Source organism: Salvelinus namaycush, chromosome 15 (assembly GCF_016432855.1).
Source record: "Salvelinus namaycush isolate Seneca chromosome 15, SaNama_1.0, whole genome shotgun sequence".
Classification (NCBI taxonomy): Eukaryota; Metazoa; Chordata; class Actinopteri; order Salmoniformes; family Salmonidae; genus Salvelinus; species Salvelinus namaycush.
Window position 1 is genome coordinate 24,480,315 of NC_052321.1, and position 22,867 is coordinate 24,503,181.

Sequence of the window (22,867 nt, forward strand, 5' to 3'; positions counted from 1 at the left end):
GTGGTTGGTTTGTAGGTGTGTGGTTGGTTGGTTTCTAGGTGTGTGGTTGGTCGTTGTGATACCCATGCTAATTTAGGCTAATTGGTATTCATAGTGGGTAAGTATCTGGGGGGGGAAAGGTCACTTTTCACCCTTTCACTGACACTGAGGGGTCAAGCATCCTCATTGTGTAGGCTATACATTCACAAAGACACACAGACCAGTACACTATATTGAACCTCTGATTTGGTTATTACAAGCAGTATGTACAGTTGAAGTCGGAAGTTTTCATACACTTAGGTTGGAGTCATTAAACTCTTTTTTCAACCACTCCACAAATTTCTTGTTAACAAACTACAGTTTTGGGAAGTCGGTTAGGACATCGATTTTGTGCATGACACAAGTAATTTTTCCAACAATTGTTTACAGACAGATTATTTCACTGTATCACAATTCCAGTGGGTCAGAAGTTTACATACACTAAGTTGACTGTGCCTTTAAACAGCTTGGATAATTCCAGAAAATTATGTCATGGCTTTAGAAGCTTCTGATAGGCTAATTGACATAATTTGAGTCAATTGGAGGTGTACCTGTGGATGTATTTCAAGGCCTACCTTGAACTCAGTGCCTCTTTGCTTGACATCATGGGAAAATCAAAAGAAATCAGCCAAGACCTCAGAAAAAAATTGTAGACCTCCGCAAGTCTGGTTTATCCTTGGGAGCAATTTCCAAATGCCTGAAGGTACCACGTTCATCTGTACAAACAATAGTACGCAAGTATAAACACCATGGGACCACGCAGCCATCATACCGCTCAGGAAGGAGATGCGTTCTGTCTCCTAGAGATGAACATACTTTGGTGCGAAAAGTGCAAATCAATCCCAGAAAAACAGCAAAGGACCCTGTGAAGATGCTGGAGGAAACTGGTACAGAAGTATTTATATCCACAGTAAAACGAGCCCTATATCGACATAACCTGGAAGGCCGCTCAGCAAGGAAGAAGCCACTGCTCCAAAAACCGCCATAAAAAAGCCAGATTACGGTTTGCAACTGCACATGGGGACAAAGATTGTACTTTTTGGAGAAATTTCCTCTTGTCTGATAAAACAAAAATAGAACTGTTTGGCCATAATGACCATCGTTATGTTTGGAGGAAAAAGGGGAATGCTTGCAAGCTGAAGAACACCATCCCCAACCGTGAAGCACGAGGGTGGCAGCATCATGTTATGGGGGTGCTTTGCTGCAGGAGGGATTGGTGCACTTCACAAAATAGATGGCATCATGAGGAAGAAAAATTATGGGGATATATTGAAGCAACCTCTCAAGACATCAGTCAGGAAGTTAAAGCTTGGTCGCAAATGGGTCTTCCAATTGGACAATGACCCCAAGCTTACTTCCAAAGTTGTGGCAAAATGGCTTAAGGACAACAAAGTCAAGGTATTGGAGTGGCCATCACAAAGCCCTGACCTCAATCCTATAGAATATTTGTGGGCAAAACTGAAAAAGCGTGTGCGAGCAAGGAGGCCTACAACCCTGACTCAGTTACACCAGCTCTGTCAGGAGGAATGGGCCAAAATTCACCCAACTTTTTGTGGGAAGTTTGTGGGAGGCTACCTGAAATGTTTGACCCAAGTTAAACAATTTAAAGGCAATGCTACCAAATACTCATTGAGTGTATGTAAACTTCTGACCCACTGGGAATGTGATGAAAGAAATAAAAGCTGAAATAAATAATTATCTCTACTATTATTCTGACATTTCACATTCTTAAAAGAAAGTGGTGATCCTAACTGACCTAAGACAATTTTTACTAGGATTAAATGTCAGGAATTGTGAAAAACTGAGTTTAAATGTATTTGGCTAAGGTGTATGTAAACTTCCGACTTCAACTGTATACTGTATATGCAGTTTGTATACTGTATGTAGAAATATGATGAAGTGGCTAAGAAAGCATGGATAGGAATCCAGTAGGAATATCAACCCAACACTTTTTCACTGTTCTCCTATTTGTGCTATATAATTACCAGGTCTGTGGCCATTTCCCTGTCACAGTGTAGTGTTCTGCGTTTCCTAGTTTAATTACATATCATAGACACAAACCGTGATTAGGTGACAACTACCATTAGCCTAAGTGTGATTATGAGAATTGGAGGTTGGAAGGTTACTTCCGTTTGCATTCATCATAACAGGCAGTTGTTGAGTATGAGGCAGTTATTTTGCTACATCCCCTGTAGTGTTCTCAGTATAGAACCGCTTCAAGCAAGATAAATGCATGAGCCCCTTTTTAAATACATACAACCACCCCGTACAGTTTTGTAAGGTAATTGGTTAAACTGCCTGTCTGACTGAGGTCCCGTCATTATGACTCACACACAGGCCTACAGTCTTTACAGAGAGAACCCATTTCAGAGCCAGGTGTGGGAGGAAATATATTTTTTTCTACATGAGGATGTGGGTTAAAAAGCCACAGTGACAAGAGAACAAAGGGTCTTTTAAAATGGACATTCAGCTTCCCGATGGGGACTCCTCCACTCTCCACTTTAGGAATGCTTGGGCAGCCTGGCAGAGTTAAGAGACAGTGTGTGAGAGAGAAAGATGGGAGGAGGCAGAAATCCTATATGTTGAATTCTAACCTAAACAAGTGAAAATGATTGTAGAGAAGGGTGACATGGGTGAGTTAGAGCAGTGAGGAGGCCTGAACACATTGTCAAGGACATACATATTACCCATTAACAAAAGATACTGAAAAATGAATCATCAGTCTTTGTGGTTGAGTAAAATGTCATGTTTAAATTCTGTTCACTGTGAATGAGGAATGTCAAACTTGGTTGAAAGTTCAAAGCCAGCTCATCAAGGTTAACATTTCAATAAATAATACTTTCCCTTCATATTGAAGTGTGTATTTTGCTAAATGTAATATTTTGTATCCTGGAGGAAAAATACATTTTTATAAAGATTATAGCCTTGGTGTTTTATAGTTCACTGTTCTATCTTTATGAAGCATTATAATAGAAGACACTAGCTAGGTTTCCTTCCAATTGCCGATAGATTTTCATGAGAATATTTTAAAATCTGCATAATGTAAACGTGCTTTTTCCCACCAGTGGTGTGTTTACACCAAAATTACTTGTTGCGGATAAAAGTCGGTGTGTGATGACGTAGTGCACACAATGTACTTTTTCGCTTAAGTTTTCATGTACCGAATAAAATTCTAAAGTTCAATATCTTTCCATCACATTTTTAACTCTACCATAGTTTTGTCACTAAATCTGTTGCGTTAAAATGCAAATGTGCCTACTCTGGTCTTGGCACAAGCGCTCTAGCCAACCGCTTGCAGATAGGCCTAAAGTGCGGGTAGGCTGTGTGGGTTGCTGAGTCTACATGATGAGATTATTATGGATAAGAGCGAGAATATTTTTATTTGTCAAAAGGCAGTCCAGCAACGATCATCATGTCTCCAGAATGAGACCCTCGATTTTTATTGGAAATGCGCATCCAGCTCATCACCATGCACTTCACCCTCCTGTGAAGTTCATCATCATTCATTTCACCTGTAGCCTAATAAACTGCATGATTTCCCGAGTCATAATGGGAAGACCACACACATAATCGCGTGATTCCAAGTTTACTTATATGATGGTTATTATATAAATATTTGCCCATTAATGCGTTTCCACCACAATTTCTCGCATAATAATTTTTACCAACACAAAAGATCCCACCATGTCGAGAAAACAAACTCTGTCGGCATTTATACAATTTTACCGAAACTACCTGTTTCCATCACAGCTGTCGTTATTTATATATATGTGTGTGTGTGTGTATGTAGATATATATTTTATGTGTATGTATATATATTTTATATGTATATATATATATATATATTATGTGTATGTATGTGTATATATGTATGTATGTATATGTGTATATGTATATATATATATGGGTGTGTGTGTGTGTGTGTGTGTGTATATATATATATATATATATGTGTGTATGTATGTATATATATATGTGTGTGTGTATATGTATATATATGTATATGTGTGTGTGAATACACACATGCACACATGTACATATATGTATGTGTATATATATATGAATGGTATGACTTTACTCATACAAACTGTGGATGGAAACGTTAGTTTAGCCATTTTCAATTTTGACAGTGGTGAAATCCTATATGCTCCCCGTTGGTGTGCAAAATAGGTTTCATTCTTTATATTTCGCTAGGAATTTTTGGCAGGTTTTGAATGAACTTTTTAAAATTAAGTTATAAAGCAATGAAGTCCACATTACAATATAAAATACTGAGAACAGGGACTTGTTGAATGTGATTCTTGGTGAATGACTGATCAACTATTTTTAAATGGATTATTCTAAGATTTCATAAATCAAATTAAATTTTACGTTTTGTAAATCATAGGCCATAATTAGGGAATATGTGTAGGTGAATTAATTACAGTAGGCTGTGTCAATGTTGTGTGAATGAGATATTTGGAGATATTGAGATGTTTAATATTACAACATTAGTCTAATTACAACGTGATGTATAGCCTACTTTTATTTGAACTTCTATGAAATCAAAGGACAACTTTTAAAGCTTTGTTTAGCGTATAACTGTTCAGGGGGGGGGGGCTAAGTCTACAAGCTATACAAACCCAGGATATTTTAAACCGAATTTTCAAAACAGTACTTTTAACAAAACAAAAGAGAAAAGTTGATTGCAGACGGACAAAATGAAACTGATTATAGAATTGTATTAAGATTTGTATAAGCTTAAACAATGTGTTCCCTCATGAAATTAGCCTAATTATGCACAGCGGACTGGAGCCGAGTTAACAATAATTAAAACAATAGCTAGGGTTCCATCCAATTGAAGACAGATTTTCATGGGAATATTATAAAATAAAAACATTATGCTCATTTTCCCACAGAGGGGTGTTTCCATCAAACTGATTTGGTGTTGATAAAATTCTATGCGTGATGATGTAGTACACATACAAAGAGAGAGATAGATTTTATTTGTCAAACGGCAGCCAAGCATCAATCATCATGTCACCTGAATAAGACCCTCGATATTTATTGGAAATGCCCATCACCATGCACTTCAGCACCATGTGAAGTTTATCAGAATGTATTTCATCTGTAGCCTAATAAACTACGTGCTTTCCGGAGTCAGAGAGAGGACCGCACAACATATCGTCACATGATGATATGACGATTATTATAGCCTATCAATATTTGCTCATAAATGAGTTTCCACCGCCATTTCTTGCATAATACATTTTACCTACACAAAAAGATCCCACCCTGTCTAGGCATTTTTTGGTCAACATTTGGAAAGTTTACCGAAAAAGTTTACCGAAAAGCCCTGTCATTCTTCTTTTTTTATTCGACATGTACTTTATCACATAAAAAGGTTGGATGGAAACCTGGTTAATGGCATACAAATTTACCCCCAATAAAACATTTAAAATGTAGGCATACTTAACAGTTTATTGCACAGCCATTAGGCCCATTCCTTGCATTGGTTTTCACTACGATTGCACACATTTCATGATGTGGACAAACGTGTGGTATATAAAATAACCAAATTAATGAAATTGAAAGTTCTGTCTTTTGTTTCCAAAATAGTTGAGCCTTGTGAAATACTTTTTTTCCTTCTCAGTTAACTAGGCCTACACCCCGCGATAGGCCTGTACTGGAAATGTGACTGTATAGGAGAACATTGCTCTTGTGAATGTTCATTCATGGTTTTCAGAGCATGGCAGACTCGAGTATCTTTACATTGTCCGTCAAGAAACTAGGGAGAAAATGCTGTCCTGGGTGGTCCAACTCATTAATACACTCCTTAGTGCTTGATTTACGGCTCGCAGTTCAACTGCTACCAATTAACGTGAAAACAGACAAAAAGAGAATTCTCATGATGGAGGAAACCAGCTCTAATTTTTACTCTTTCTTATAAAATTTTAAGATTAATCATACACTCGACATAAAGGTAAGACATCATAAATCTTAACAGTTTGGCTGATACGTTGACGTTAACTTATTATATTTTAAGCTGTGTGATCCCGGAATAGGCTGTTGTTTCATCTTTCTTTTCAAAATGCCGTGGGCCAGTAGAAATTCATGTAGCATTTTGCCTATATGCTCACTTTGAAATTGGTGGCTATTGTGTTGGTTATAGGCTGAAATTAATGTAAATAATTTTGTCCTACACTACTAATAAATGTTGGTCCAAAATGTATCCGGCTATTGAATTAATGTACTTAGCCTACTGATGTAAGTCATAGGACCAATTAAATATATGGTTTGATTCTATGGCTGGCTGGTTCTAAATTAGGTGGCAAACTTTGAAGTATTCTATGTGTTATTCGTGTATTATTGTAAAGTAAAACATGGCCAAGTAGCCTAACTTCATGCATTAGCCTATTACTAGCTTGAACTTGAACTGAAAGAGATGAGCCGCTCTGGTTTTCATGCGCGCGCCATTGTTGAGACGAGATGACCTTGGATCTTTATCCTCCAGCCCTAGTCATGTTGAACTAGGCTACAGTAGACACTGAAAACGTTCACAATAACATAATAAACACATGCATGTAGCCTACAATAAGTAATCCCAACCAAAATGGCACGTAGGCCTATGTCCATAACATGCAGTCTATATTCCACTAAACTTTTGGTAGGCCTAATTGCACAACATGTGGGAAGACATGTTGTGGTTAATTCAAACCTGTACAGTAAAGAGCACACATCTTGCACTAAACTATCCAATCAAAACCGGTTGGCCTGTCTGTCTGGCATAAGACAAATCATTATTATCCTTGTGTGAATGCGTGTTTGGAGTCATTCAATCAGTAAAACCAATTATAAAATTGATATAAATTCAAATTAAAACAGGCTTTTTACACAGCACTGAAACTAACATGCTACTGCACATGTTTGTTTTATTTAGAACAAGCATGCATAGGGAGACATGTAGCCTATTCTGACCCTTTTCATAACAATGGGGATGTTCACAATCAGCATTCAAACATTTTCACCATCATCTTTCAAATGTTTTTTCCATCACATAATATGGCTAATATCATATTAATTTCAGTTGGTAATAGTTGAAAACAGACCACCCTTTTCAGTTGTGTCCCTTTGTCTATCATATTTGCAGGTGTGTCCTTTTGTCAGTGTTTTTCAGTTATATGCCAACCATAATTGGGTATTGGAGATTGCTAAATGCTGAGAGGAATAGTTAAATTGGCATTTGTGTAGCAAAGTAAATTTCTGTTAAGGTCATGCACTGTTGCATGGCCCCATGACCTTGTCAAAAGCAATCACCGTAGTAACAGAGACGGTTATAGCTTTCCTCTTAGCTTAAGACATAATCTCTTTAATTGGTGTCAGAGTTGGGGTCTTGATGGTGAAAGAGTTCCAAAAACACCCACAGACCCACACTCCTGCTTGTTGCCACTTTTAAAAACAAATAAAACAGGCTCTGGTCAATGTGGTGGAACTCGTTAATTCCTTGAGAGTTGTCACCGCAAGCCCTCAAGCAACTCAAGTGTTACCAAGCCCCTGAGACCACTCACAACTGACCTCACAGACTATTAATTCTTACTTTATACACCAGTTGAACCCTAAATTAACGATAGTGTTACAGAGATTAGGGAAATTGACTATAGTTCTTAGGGATTGTATTTGTCTGAAATCCCACTGCGGTTGTGTCGATGAGAGAGACACTTATTAGTAAATACATGTCCTTTAAGAGATGTACTGAAAGAAGTGTCCTATTCAGTGTGTGTGTGTGTGTGTGTGTGTGTGTGTGTGTGTGTGTGTGTGTGTGTGTGTGTGTGTGTGTGTGTGTGTGTGTGTGTGTGTGTGTGTGTGTGTGTGTGTGTGTGTGTGTGTGTGTGTGTGTGGAGAATCATCTAGATTTTTGCTTGCTAACTGGGAAGACTGAATATGTTTGCTGAGTGCCAGTCTCTGACATTAGTTTACGTAAGAAAACATGTGGACACTATCAAAGAAAACAGTTACATGTGTATGAAAGCAACATAAAGGGTTAAAATAAGCCAGTGGCTCAGAGAAGGGCATAAAAAACGGAATATCGATGTACCGGGGTCAGAAATACTGTCTCCTTTTCCCCGTCTCTTTGAAACGCCTTATGCTCACTCATTGATGTGCAGTGAAGGCAGGAGATAGGACCACATCCCAAAGCAATTAAGTAATTCAATAGCAATCCATATGAGGTGTGAGGAGAAACCTTGAGGAATACAACAACACCTTTGCTCTTTGATGGCTACAAGTGTAATTTAACATGTCATCAGTCATGACAAGACTCTGTGGCTGTACATTGGCGAAAAAGCTGCTGACCCCTTGGAGAGAGTGGAATGTTGTTGTTTTTTTACAAAATTCTCTCAAGCATAATACAACCCTTTCAAAGAACAATCAAATCGAGGGGTCTTGAAATGTGAGGGTTTTCTCTTTGTTTTTTAACTTTTCCTCCCTTGTACATTCACCTGTGTGTTTATTCACCACCTTTTCCATCCGTTAAGGTGGAGGATAAAAGGAAGAAAACCAAGTGGATGTGGAATGTGGAAAAGTCCAGTTAATGAAACCATTAAATTAGAGGATGAAGTGTGCAAATCACCAGTGGTTGTGAATGTGTCCATTGAGGCAGTGTTCTGGTGCTAGCCCGATGCTTCCCCTAATGGCCTGTTTATCTGAAGTAGCACAAGGAATGCTACCTCCTCAATACCTCCCAACTCACTGCAGGTTTTAGAACCGCATAACAGAGCTATGTGTGAGTGTGTGCACACCCTTTTCCACTCTGAAAACCCAAATTCCAGCATCCTGTCTTCCATCCTGTATTGAACCAGGTCTTCAGATTGATGTTGTTGTCGCTGAACACTTTAAACACAAGAAGGGTTATAGTAAAGAGAGGGTGGGCCTTTGGGCTTTTTTCAATATTTTCCCCCAGTGCCCCCACAGGGTGGGGGAGGGGGGCTTCTTTACAATAATCAGGTGACAAGAGGAAAATAGTGTGGCCTTAACAAGCCCAAATTTAAAAAGAACATCATTTTCATTACGCAGTCAAACACAATTACAAGCAAATGTTTTCTCTGTGGAGCTGGCCCTGCTTTCAGGGCCTTTGTCCCCAGCTCCTTAGTGTGTGCAGAGAAAGGCCCCAGTGGTCAATGGGCAGCTGAGTGGCGTGTTCAGCGGAGGCCCACGTCCTTAGCCCCCAGCACAGAATGCGTTTTGTCAGGAGAGCAGCCATACATTCTGAGCAGATTTGTTGAATTAGAGAGCACAGCAGGAGATAGGGAGGACTTGTTGCTAGGTGACTGACAGACAACTGCAGCATGCCAGTTCTCACTGCTTGGCACTTCTTTCTGTTTTCCTTTTTGTTTTGTTTTCTTCCTACCCTCCTCCCACCAATTTACTTGTCTGTCTTCCTCATTGATGAAGTGTTGATAATGAAGGTAAAGAGAGAGTGGCTAAAACATGCAGGAGTTGTACTGTATATACCGAGCACTACTTAGGAACCCAATCATCATCTTTTTAACTATGTAGACACATTGAGAGAAAAAAACCTAAGTGTTGTGAGAAGTGCTTCAGAGATGAGGATGTAGAAGCGAATAGCTTCTTTTTTTAATGCAAAGGTGAGTTTGGAATCTGACATTAAGTATTAGCTTCATAGAGACACGTTTGCAGCATCAGCAGAAATCTGGTATTTTCCAGAGGCTGGTAAGTCACACACAAGAACATGCTGAATTCCCCCCCCCCACCCCCCCCACCCACCCACCCTCCTTCGTAGCAGGGTTGCTGCCAGGGAGTATCAGTCCTCTCTCTGCTCTTTATTGTACACATATTTTTGTTACCAAGGAATGAATCTACATGGCAGTGACATATGTCTTATAAAGTATTCCTTCACTACCTATTCCTACAAACAGTAGACCTAAAGATATGCACAAATGGTTGTCTTTCTCAGTTTTGGTCAGCCATATTAACAAACTTATATACACAAAGAAGCTGTCTCTTTATTCTTCCTAATAGTTAACATTTCCTGTGTAGACACTCTTGATCTTCCATCCTCTGTGTGCCTGGCTCCAGCACTCTCTGACTCAGCAGTCTGGCCACTCACCTTGTCGCCCCCCATTACAGCATGTCAAGCATGGCACCTCCACTGCACTGATAGCCTGCTCAGGGGCCTCTAGGGCGAGGGAGGGAGGGAGACTCCTGAGACAACTCATACACTGTAGCCATCATTGATGTAAGCTTCTGCAGATTGAAACAGCATGTGTACAACAGACTGTTTATTGAAACCTTTGAAGACTGTAGTAGGGTCTGCAGCTTGATCTTTTTATCTTTCACACAAGGAAGTGTGTGTGTGTGTGTGTGTGTGTGTGTGTGTGTGTGTGTGTGTGTGTGTGTGTGTGTGTGTGTGTGTGTGTGTGTGTGTGTGTGTGTGTGTGTGGTGGTGGTTGGGGGGGGGGGTCTTCTTGCCCCTGACTGCATGAATATTAAGGATGGGTCGAAATTACTTTAAAATGCTGACACCACACACTGAGACAGGGAGCATCTTAATAGTTTAGCATCACCCTGATGTGCCAAGGAGCCTTGGCCCCTGTGGAAGGTTATGCTGTTTATTATGTGCATTTGTTAGTTTGGCAGAATTATGTGAATGTTTGTCATGGTAGAATTTTGGTGCTGGTACAGAATTTTCCCAGGTCTCTGTCTGAAAATATAACAAAACATTAAGAATTTGTATCTTTAAAAAAAATACCGTCTATCAACATCACGTATTCATCCTAGGCATGGTGCAGAAATTCAGGGCCATCACAATGTTTTGATTTATCTCTTAGTGTTGCATTTATTTGAAGCTCAGCTTGAAGGTCACAACCGAATAGACCGGAAAACATATTGTGGATATGCTTCTCCACCCTGACTGTCCTCTTCCTCTCCACATCGAAAGCACCTTCCCTTCCTTTGTGCTGCCGGAGGCTGCTGAGATTATCAGGGCACACCTGTGCCCTAAGAAAAATCCCCCTGCTCACTCGAAAGCTGTGTATTAAGCGCAAGGCCATGACAGGCAGTGTTTCTAAAAGCATTCGAGGTTTGAAAATGGCGATGAGAGAAACTCTCTGGTTCTCAGTTATCCACAAAAGACACAACAACATTAAAAAAAATACAATTATCTCATCTGACACGCAATTTCTCTGGAATAAACGGCAGGCAACTCATCTGACAGTAAGCCTTCTGATTTAAAGGTCCAATGCAGCCATTTTTATCTCGATATCAAATCATTTCTGGGTAACAATTAAGTACCTTACTATAATTGTTTTCAATTAAAATGGTGAAAAATAAACAAAAATAGCATTTCTCAAGCAATCATTTTCCTAGGACTGTCTGGGAGTGGTCTGAGTGGGGAGGGGAAAACTGAAAACTAGCTCTTATATGCAGAGTGGTTTGGAACTCTCTTTCTTTTGGCCTCCAGAACAGCCTCACTGCATCGGGGCATGGACTCTACAAGGTGTCAAAAGCATTCCACAGGGATGCTGGCCCATGTTCACTCTAATGGTTCCCACAATTGTGTCAAGTTGACTGGATATCGCTTGGGTGGTGGACCATTCTTGATACACACGGGAAACTGTTGAGTGTGAAAAACCCAGCAGCTTGCAGTTCTCGACATAAACCGGTGTGCCTGGCACGTACTACCATACCCGCTCAAAGGCACTTAAATCTTTTGTCTTGCCCATTCACCCTCTGAATGGCACACATGGACAATCCATGTCTCAAGGCTTATAAATACATTTTTTACCTGTCCTCCCCTTCATCTAGACTGATTGAAGTGGATTTAACAAGTAACATCAATAAGGGATCATATGTAGCTTTCACCTGGCCAGTCTGTCATTGAAAGAGCACGTGTTCCTAATGTTTTGTACACTCAGTGTATATAAAACGGGAAAATCCTATTTTTGATTGCACTGAGCCTTTAACATTGTGACATATAGACAGTCTACATAGTGTATATATATACATGGTCTGACCTCTCTCTTTGCATTGTGCAGTGAGACAGACACAGTGTGAATATCCTTTGATATCATAACAAGACCCATTCATCTTGATATAATGAGATGGGACACGTATGGGCTTAGAGTGAATATAACTCAGGCATCTGTCATGGATCTTTACTGACCTCATCAGTGTTAACCCTGTCTCATTGTTAAACCAATTAGTCTCTAGTAAGTCAATGGGCACAGCAATACAGGTATGTACTGTATATGTGGGGGGTTTGAAACATTTGTTCTGTGTAAAACAGTAAAGGTTTTATCAAAAAGAACATAACTCCCTCCTTATCCCATATCAACTGTCCCCACAACTCTTAATAAATTTAGTATTTTCCACTCTCTCTCTCTGTCTCGTCTTTCTTTCACTCGCTCAATGGCTGTCATTTTATACCGATATCCTCCATTGAATACTTCATAGAATACATTTATTTCCACATGAGGGGTTGTTGATCAGAAGAAAAAAAGTATTTTGTTCTCCTTAAAAAGTGACTCCACATCGAGCTAATTGCATAAAGTAGAGAATGTGATATTGCACTTGAGTGTTTATTTTTCAGTTCCAATGGATCATCATTTCGGGTATGAAAGCAAAGGCTTACATGTAAAAGGGGGTCGAAAGCCGATAGGTGTGTATGTGTGTGCAACATAATGTTTTCTGAGAGAACACATACTGAGTTATTTGAGGCATTTTAGGATCACAACAGAGTCATTAAAGGACCAGTGCAGACTACATTGGAATCAGGAGATAGATGTGGAGGGAGAGAGAATACTTCAGCCCAAATACCAAAACCCAGGTATAAGTTCACAGGACAGTGTACACGGAACACTTTATGTTTATTGTTGTGAAAAGGTATGGATTTGTACCTTGGAGAAATTCAAATTACATTCTTTTTTTTGTTGTAACAGTACTACTGTAGCAGGTTTGAAGTGTGTGTGGTGTAGTTGCATATTCAATCAGTGGTTTCTCAGAATTTTGCCATTGTAAGGAACTGTTAGAGAGGAGAGCAGGAATTATTGATTGGCTCAATTCAAAGCCTGGCTGAAAGCATATGGGCTTGTCTGTTAGCTGATTGGATTAACATCCCCTTTGGCCACCCTGCATACCGCTAAAGGACTAAGATGTACCAAGGAGAGCCTCTCTAAGCTATGAGGGCATTATCACTGCCAAGGATTTTACTTATCTGTGTGTGTGTCTGTCTCTGTTGTGGGCTACAGTAATGTACCCCTTGACTTATTCCATATTTTGTAGTGTTACAGCTGGAATTCAAAATTGATTAAATTGTTTTATTTTTACACACAATACCCCATAAAGACAAAGTGAAAACGTGTTTTTATCAATTTAAGCAAATGTATTGAAAATTAAATACAGAAATATCTAATTTACATAAATATTTACATCCCTGGGTCAATACTTTGTAGAAGCACCTTTGGCAGTGATTACAGCTGTGAGTCTTTCTGGGTAAGTCTCTAAGCACTTTTTACACCTGGATTGTGCAACATTTACCCATTTATTTATTTCAAAATTCTTCAAGCTCTGTCAAATTGGTTGTAGATCATTGCTAGACAACTATTTTCAGGTCTTACCATAGATTTTCATGTAGATTTAAATCAAAACTGTAACTCTTCCACTCAGGAACATTCACTGTCTTCTTGGTAAGCAACTCCAGTGTAGTTTTCGCCTTTTGTTTTAGGTTAGTGTCCTGCTGAAAGGTGAATTCATCTCCCATTGTTTGCCTGTGCTTAGCTCTATTCCATTTATTTTTTTATCCTGAAAAACTCCTCAGTTCTTAACGATTACCCATAACAAGATGCAGCCACCACTATGCTTGAAAATATGGAGAGTGGTACTCAGTAATATGTTGGCACATTTTTTCAGTATTACTTTAATGCCTTGTTCCAAACAGGATGCGTGTTGTGGAATATTTTTATTCGGTACAGGCTTCCTTCTTTTCACTCTGTGAATTAGGTTAGTATTGTGGAGTAAGTAAAATGTTGTTGATCCATCCTCAGTATTCTTCTATCACAGCCATAAAACTCTAATTGTTTTAAAGTCACCATTGACCTCATGGTGAAATTCCTGAGAGGTTTCCTTCCTCTCCGGCAACTGAGTTAGGAAGGACTCTTGTATCTTTGTAGTGACTGGGTGTATTGATACACCATCCAAAGTGTAATGAATAACTTCACCATGCTCAAAGGTATATTCAAGTATATTTATTTTTAATTCCTGAGGCATTGGAAAACCTCCCTGGTCTTTGTGGTTGAATCTGTGTTTGAAATTCTCTTATCGACAGTTAATTGTATGTGTGGGGTACAGAGATAAGGTAGTCATTCAAAAATCATGTTGTCCATGCAACTTATTATGTGACTTGTTAAGCACATTTTTACTCCTGAACTTTTTTTAGACTTACCATAACTAAGGGGTTGAATACTGATTGACTCAACACATTTCAGCTTTTCATTTTAAATGAATTTGTAAAAAATATAGAAAAACGAAATTCAACTTTGACATTATGGGGTATTGTGTGCAGGCCAATGTAATCCATTTTAAATTCAGGCTGTAACACAAAAAGTGGGGAAAAAGTCAAGGGGTGTGAATATTTTCTAAAAGCACTGTATAATGTTAGCTGAATTTCTATTAAATTGAATGGTGGCATTATGCTTCTATGTTGGATCAAGGTTACCTAGTTGGGATGAATTATATTTTAATTCAGTGAAATTAATAAAATAATTGTTCAGGTTCATTTAATCAAGGATTTGTTTTGAAATGACTACAATTTAGATTAAAAAGACTTCAGCCAAGGAAGGTAAATGTGATTCATTTACACTTTGAACATATGCAGCCATGTGCAAGGATTTTTATCATGCATTTTGACGTTATCTTTATGCCCCCTTTTGTACAGTTATCTGGGCAACTGCTGACTTTGGCGTCCCACAGTTTGCTCATTTACATTGACCCTAATCCTGAGAATGTGTATTAAATATGATGATTTAATCTTCTCTGACAGTGTACCCCTCTGCTTGCCCTCCAAACATCCATTTTTAATCAGCATATTAGAAAACTACCTTAAGATGTCACATAACAGTCTGGTCTCATAGCCCTCGCCATTAGCCATAGCAGATGTGCATTAGACTATTTACAGTGGCATTGGACCTCAGCCGCCAACAGCAATACAATAATCAGTGTGTTTGCTGAATCTGTTAGTATAATGAGGGGTTCTTTTTATTTACCGCATCATTGTGTAAACATGTTGTAATGTGATGCTGAAGGGATTGCGTGTACTTTGCTTATGCACCCAGTGTTTCCTAGTTATGAGAGTGTAAGGAAAGCCATGTTCATGCTGTATGATGTTTTTTGGTATGGTTGAGACTGATTGAGAGAGGATCAATGTGAAGTCATTTCACTCACTCAGTTGGATACCTCTGCAGTGCCTTGTCCTCCCAGTGCCTTGTCCTCCCAGTGCAGGACTGCTGATGTGAGGCACTGCACTGAGGAGGCTCTGCAGAGATAAATATTTGAATACGTGTAAGGGGCGAAAGGGAGACGACTCACAGCCTGTCAGTTGTGATTCGAGTCATGGCATCAAGCAGGAGACCTGCTCTGCGACACAGGGTGACTCAAGTAGTCACGCGGACACACACACACACACACACACACACACACACACACACACACACACACACACACACACACACACACACACACACACACACACACACACACACACACACACACACACACACACACACACACAGACCTGTCAGCAAAGCCCTGTCAAACTCATCACCACATCAACCCCCTGGTACTAGTACAGCAGGGTTTGCACAGACAATGATGGGGCATCGCGACAGCTCTGTCTTCCCCTGCCTTCCCTCTACCTAGCAGAGCCCCTCAGCCTAATGAGCTCTGTCAGAATGGCATTTGACATAAGCCATCAATAAAGCACGGTTGACAGACATTAAGAATGTGGACATTCAGGAGATTCCTGGTCTCCTGAAGAGGAAAAACACACAACAGCAATGCTGACCTTGTAATCTGTCTGTAATCTGAACACGAGGCCCTCTCTGGATGTTCTGATCTATGGCACAGCTGACGGTTATCCATGTTACATCACTCAGATTGAAATCTGACTTCTGTGCTGCCACACATATTACACAAATGTGCATCCTTTATGCATTCTCAGAAACGTTATGGCTATGCAATGCATACTTTGGCGATTGCAAGCTAAAACACTGCCTTCTATTGGTTATCACACTGGGAATGCTTTTGTTGCGCAGTGCTGCAACATTCTGCTATATGTTTTGTTGTAGTTTGAAAAAGTACAGTACCAGAGGAAGTGTATACACTACCGGTCAAAAGTTTTAGAATACCTACTCATTGAAGGGTTTTCCTTTATTTGTACTATTTTCTAAATTGTAGAATATTAGTGAAGACATCAAAACGATGAAATAACACATATGGAATCATGTAGTAACCAAAAAAGTGTTAACAATATTTTATATTGAGAAACACACACAGTGGGAAACACACATGCGGAGATCATCCATTCACCCACACCGCATCTCACACAGACATGGCGGTTGTAACAAAAAATCTCCAATTTGGGGACAAATTTCCACTGGTCTAATGTCCAGTGCTCGTGTTTCTTGGTCAAAGCAAGTCTCTCCTTCTTATTGGTGTCCTTTAGTAGTGTTTTCTTTGCAGCAATTCGACCATAAAGGTCTGATTCACACAGTCTCCTCTGAACAGGAAATGTTGATGTGTCTGTTACTTTAACTCTGCGAAGCATTTATTTGGGCTGCAATTTCTGAGGCTGCTAACTCTAATGCCGTATCCTCTGCAGCAGAGGTAACTCTGGGTCCTCCATTCCTGTGGCGGTCTTCATGAGAGCCAGTTTCATCATAGCGCTTGATGGTTTTTGTGACTGCACTTGAAGAAACTTTAAAAGTTCTTGACATTTTCCGTATTGACTGACCTTCATGTCTTAAAGTAAGGATGGACTGTCGTTTCCCTTTGCTTATTTGAGCTGTTCTTGCCATAATATGGACTTGGTCTTTCACCAAATAGGGCTACCCTCTGTATACCCCCTACCTTGTCACAACACAACTGATTAGCTCAAACGCATTAAGAAGGAAAGAAATTCCACAAATTAACTTTTAACAAGGCACACCTGTAATTGAAATGCATTCCAAGTGACTAACTCATGAAGCTGGTTGAGAGAATGCCAAGAGTGTGCAAAGCTGTCATCAAGGCAAAGGGTGGCTATTTGAAGAATCTCAAATATAAAATATATTTTGAGTTGTTTAAAAAAAAATTGGTTACTACATGATTCCATGTGTTATTTCATAGTTTTGATGTCTTCACTATTATTCTACAATGTAGAAAATAGTAAAAATAAAGAAAAACCCTTGATTGAGTAGGTGATCTAAAACTTTTGACCGGTAGTGTATTTCAGGGACTTTTCCCTGTAATACGAGAATAGTGGTGGCCAGGAATGTTCAACATGTTCCAGACAGCTATTCCAAAACATAATCATCATGCTTTACTGTTAAGTAACATATTGGTGTCTGTAAGCTGCTCGCAGTGATATATGTAGCACTGCTTAAGTTGCCTGGTGATGTTGCCCCTGCACTTTCTACGCAAAGCCCAAATACCCATTCCCGCTACAGAAGGTAATGGTGGGTGCCTGGTTGTATTACGGCTGATTCTATTGAAGGGCTTACTTCTAAATAGGAAACAGAACAACTCTATTTTTAAGGAGACTAATCTAAGGGAGCCTCATCATGGAAGTGGTGATGACGGAGTCTCCAGACCGAAGTGTAGCCTAACGATGAGTGTACTGTACTGTAACTCTGAGATCAGGATGAAGTCACTGTGCTACCAGGGACTTGTTATGAATCACCCAGCAGAGCTAATGGACAGACTTCAGGCTCTGTGCAGCTTTGTCCCATTGTCAGTCAGAGCAAGAAGGAAACATGCCGGAATTAATACCCTATTTGGAAGGGCTGGAGGCGTTTCAATCTTATGGTATCACTCCTCAATACTGATGAACTGGCCAGTGAATACACAGATTTTACTGCATTATCGTCCCTCTTCACACAGTTACACTACACAGACAGCACCATGTATCAAAATACACTAGCTAGTACCCCCGGTTTGGGTGTCTAGAGGTCGTTATTGCCTAAAAGCTAAGATTTGCAGAAAATAAAAGAGCAACGGCTGTGAGAGAGAGAGAGAACACTGCAGCACCGTGACCTGTGCCCTGACTCGCGCATCATTTGGGTCCCTGGCCCCCTCACCATGATGAGTTTTGACTCCTGTCACCATTGGGTGACATCAAGACCCTTTGACATGTACAGGACAGGAGAGACACTCCATCTGTCACAAAGGTTCTGCAGGTGACCATCTGTCCTCTGGCTCAGAGGATGAGTCTGAACATTCAGTAAAGGTGAAAAACATTGTGCAAAAGCGAAACTCGATCTGATAATTCTACCCATGTCATCACAATGTTCAGTGTACAAAACATTAAGAACAACTGGTTTTTCCATGACATAGACTGACCAGATGAAAGCTATGATCCTTTATTGATTTCTCTTGTTAAATCCACTTCAATCAGTGTCAGTGCCAACTTGACACAACTGTGGGAATCATTGCAGTCAACATGTGCCAGCATTCTTGTGGAACGCTTTTGACACCCTATAGAGTCCATGCTGCAACTAATTGAGGCTGTTCTGAGTGCAAGGGGGGGGGGGGGTTGTACATTCAGTGTATGTTAGCAACCTGAAATGCTATGATGTTAAGATTTTGGGGATATTCTTCAAAAGTATTCAACATTTTTGCATGGAAAACAAAACTTTGTGTTTCTGTTTTAAAGTGTAATTAAGGGTAAAGTGTACACTGAAAAGCTGGTATTTTGGAACAATAGATTCATCAGAAAAAATGATTGCTGTTGATACTTCCTTGCTGAACAGCCAGGTTGCTAGCCTCCGACTGTGTTTTTGACATCTGTCAAAGATAGTTGTCATAAGGGATACCACTGTAGCTATTTGTTCTCCTATACCTCCCATTAACTAAACTTAACAAGGTAAAGTACTGTAACACTATACAATAACTATTCTGCTTAACCATTACAGATATTTTCTTCTGATTTATATTTTCAGGATTAATTTTTCGATTAATATATCAGTCATATTTCAAGGATTTCTGTGTAAAGTAATTCCGGCTTGTACTGTATACCCAGTTCATCTACAACTTATTACACCATGGTTATGCATATTCATCATAATTCCAGAGTAAGTGGTTGAATGTGAGCATGTCCACATAGAAGGAAGTGAGAAGGCTTGTGGCAGGCATACTTATCTAAAAAACATACAGTACCAGTCAAAAGTCTGGATATACCTACTCATTCAAAGGTTTTTCTTTATTTTTACTATTTTCTACATTGTAGAATAATAGTGAAGACATCAAAACTATGAAAGAACACATATGGAATCATGCAGTAACCACTCTGTGAGACGCAGAGTAGGTGAACGGATGATCTCCGTGTGTGGTTACCACCGTGAAGCATGGAGGAAGAGGTGTGATGGTATGGGAGTGCTTTGCTGGTGACACTGTCAGTGGTTTATTTAGAATTCAAGGCACACTTAACCGGCATTGCTACCACAGCATTCTGCCGCAATACGCCGTCCCATCTGGTTTGCGCTTAGTGGGACTATCATTTATTTTTCAACAGGACAATGACCCAACACACACCTCCAGGCTGTGTAAGCGCTATTTGACCAAGAAGGAGAGTGATGGAGTGCTGCATCAGATGACCTCGCCTCCACAATCACCCGACCTCTACCCAATTGAGATGGTTTGGGATGAGTTGGACCGCAGAGTGAAGGAAAAGCTTTCAACAAGTGCTCAGCATATGTGGGAACTCACTCAAGACTGTTGGAAAAGCATTCCAGGTGAAGCTGGTTGAGAGAATGCCAAGAGTGTGCAAAGCTGTCATTAACTTCTCTGCGCTACGGATCCCTTTTACGGGATCATTTTCCTAAACAACCGCTGAATTGCAGGGCGCAAAATATTACTAAAAATATTTATAATCATGCAATCACAAGTGAAATATACCAAAACACAGCTTAACTTGTTGTTAATCCACCTATCGTGTCAGATTTTGAAAATATGCTTCACAGTGAAAGAAATCCAAGCTTTTGTGAGTGCATCAATCAATGCTAGAACAGCTAGCCCCAAATTAGCATGGTCACGACAGTCAGAAAAACAATACAATTAATCGCTTACCTTTGATAATCTTCGGGTGTTTGCACTCACGAGGCTCCCAGTTACACAATAAATGTTATTTTTGTTCGATAAATATTACTTTTATAACAAAAAAACGCCATTTGGGTTGCGCGTTATGTTCCGAAAACTACAGCCTCGTTCCGGTCCTGAAAGGCAGAAGAAAATTCCCAAACGTATCAGATTCAAAAATATTACTAAAAATATTTATAATCATGCAATCACAAGTGAAATATACCAAAACACAGCTTAGCTTGTTGTTAATCCACCTATCGTGTCAGATTTTGAAAATATGCTTTGCAGCGAAAGCAATCCAAGCTTTTGTGGATCAATCCTCGCTAATTTTTCAAAATAAAAGCCTGAAACTATGTCTAAAGCCTGGTCACAGCCTGAGGAAGCCATTGGAAAAGGAATCTGGTTGATACCCCTTTAAATGGAAGAAAGACGGTCCAGGAAACACAGATTAAAAAAATAATAATAATAACTTCTGGGTTAGATTTTCTCAGGTTTTCGCCTGCAGAATCAGTTTTGTTATACTCACAGACAATATTTTGACAGTTTTGGAAACTAATCTGTAAATTATATGCATATTCTACGATCTGGACCTGAGAAATAGTCCGTTTACCTTGGGAACGTTATTTAAAATAAAATAAAAAATCTGACCCCTAGCGTCAAGAGGTTTTAAAGCAAGGGTGGCTACTTTGAATAATCTCAAATATAAAATACATTGATTTGTTTAACACGTTTTTGGTTACTAAATGATTCCATATGTGTTATTTCATAGTTTTGATGTCTTCACTATTATTCTATTATTGTAGAAAATAGTAAAAATACAGAAAAACCCTTGAATGAGTAGGTGTATCCAAACTTTTGACTGGTACTGTATATAAAAAAATGTAAGCACACGAGACACCTGTCTTATTCGCGCCCATCTCAGCGGAGGCTGCCAGGATGGCATAGTCCAAGAAGAAGCCAGCAGCATACCACCCTGCATCCCGCTGCTGGCTGCCTCTCACGCTAAGCAGGGTTGGTCCTGGTCGTCCCCTGGGTGGGAGACCAGATGCTGCTGTAAGTGGTGTTGGAGGGCCAGTAGGAGGCACTCCAGGGCAGTGATTGGGGACATTGCCCTGTGTAGGGTGCTACTTTTCGGATGGGATGTTAAACGGGTGTCCTGACTCTCAGTGGGCACTAAAGATCCCATGGCACTTATTGTAAGAGTAGGGATGTTAACCCCGGTGTCCTGGCAAAATTACCAATTTGGCCCCCATACAATCATGGCCACCTAATCATCCCCAGCTTCCAGTTGGCTCATTCACCCCCCCCCCCCCCCCCCCCCCCCCTCTCCCCTGTACCTATTCCCCAGGTCATTGCTGTAAATGAGAATGTGTTCTCAGTCAATTTACCTGATAAAATAAGGGTTTAAAAAAAGAGGGTAGTGTGGCTAAGCTACACAATGCATGTCTCTCTCCAGAATGCGCTCTCTCCCGCCAATTTGTGCACATTCATTGTTTCATAACTTAATTTGTTTGATTGTTAGTGTCTATCAATTCCCAATTAAATATATCACCAGTAGTACATTTACCGTTAATTAATTTATAATCTACTATATTTGTTTGGCTATGGTCATTTCTGTTAATGCATTCAATATATTATTATTCCAGTCGTTTACCGTTCTCATTGTCGGAGTGGACACGTCTTTTGCAGAGCGCACAACCTATGCTACACAGTTTTGGTATATTTCATTCCATTTATGAGTTTTGTCAATTTAGTCATTGTCTTTTGTTTGGAGCGCTACTTTCAATGTTGAGTAATGATGCGCACCTGATTATGCATAGAAATAGGCCTATAGGCTACCTGTCCTGCGAGCAAATGTAGGCATATAAATATAGTATAGTATTTCTGATTGGTTTAACACACCACCACTGATGACCTGTGGAGCTTCTCAAAGTAATGTTTTCCTCACCTCAAACTGCAAGCAAAGTCTGTTTTTTTACATCCATTGAGAATGACAATAGTTCCTCAATGTAGACTATTTGAAAAATATTTCCAGCTCTCTCCCTTTCGATAACCACTCAGCTCAAAAGGAAAAAATGCAATGCTCTGATCCAGTGGAAACGTCATGAAATAGACCTACCTGATTACTTCTTATCCCTTGCGCAAATAGCCTACAGCTGTGTCTGTCCCGAGTTCAGTGCCGCGGGAAATTATGAGGGCCTAGAATATTTTATATAATGTTGCAAGCTTTGGCCCGGACTCTAGTTAAGTTAATTGTTTCAAGTTATGCAGACAGGCCATGCGTAGCCAATGTGAATGATAGAATATTTATTTTCATCAGGATATTTTCTACCTGCAGGCTGCAATGTTTTTATATTTTGGCTTTACATACTATTTTTTACATAGGCTAGTTGGCAATGGCAATATGAGTTCGTTTTTAGGTTTGTATCATTTTCATTTAGATTTGAATGAGATTTTTGATTAACGACATGATACTGATTTTTTAAAGATATGAAGACGTTATTATAAATGAAATGAAATAGTT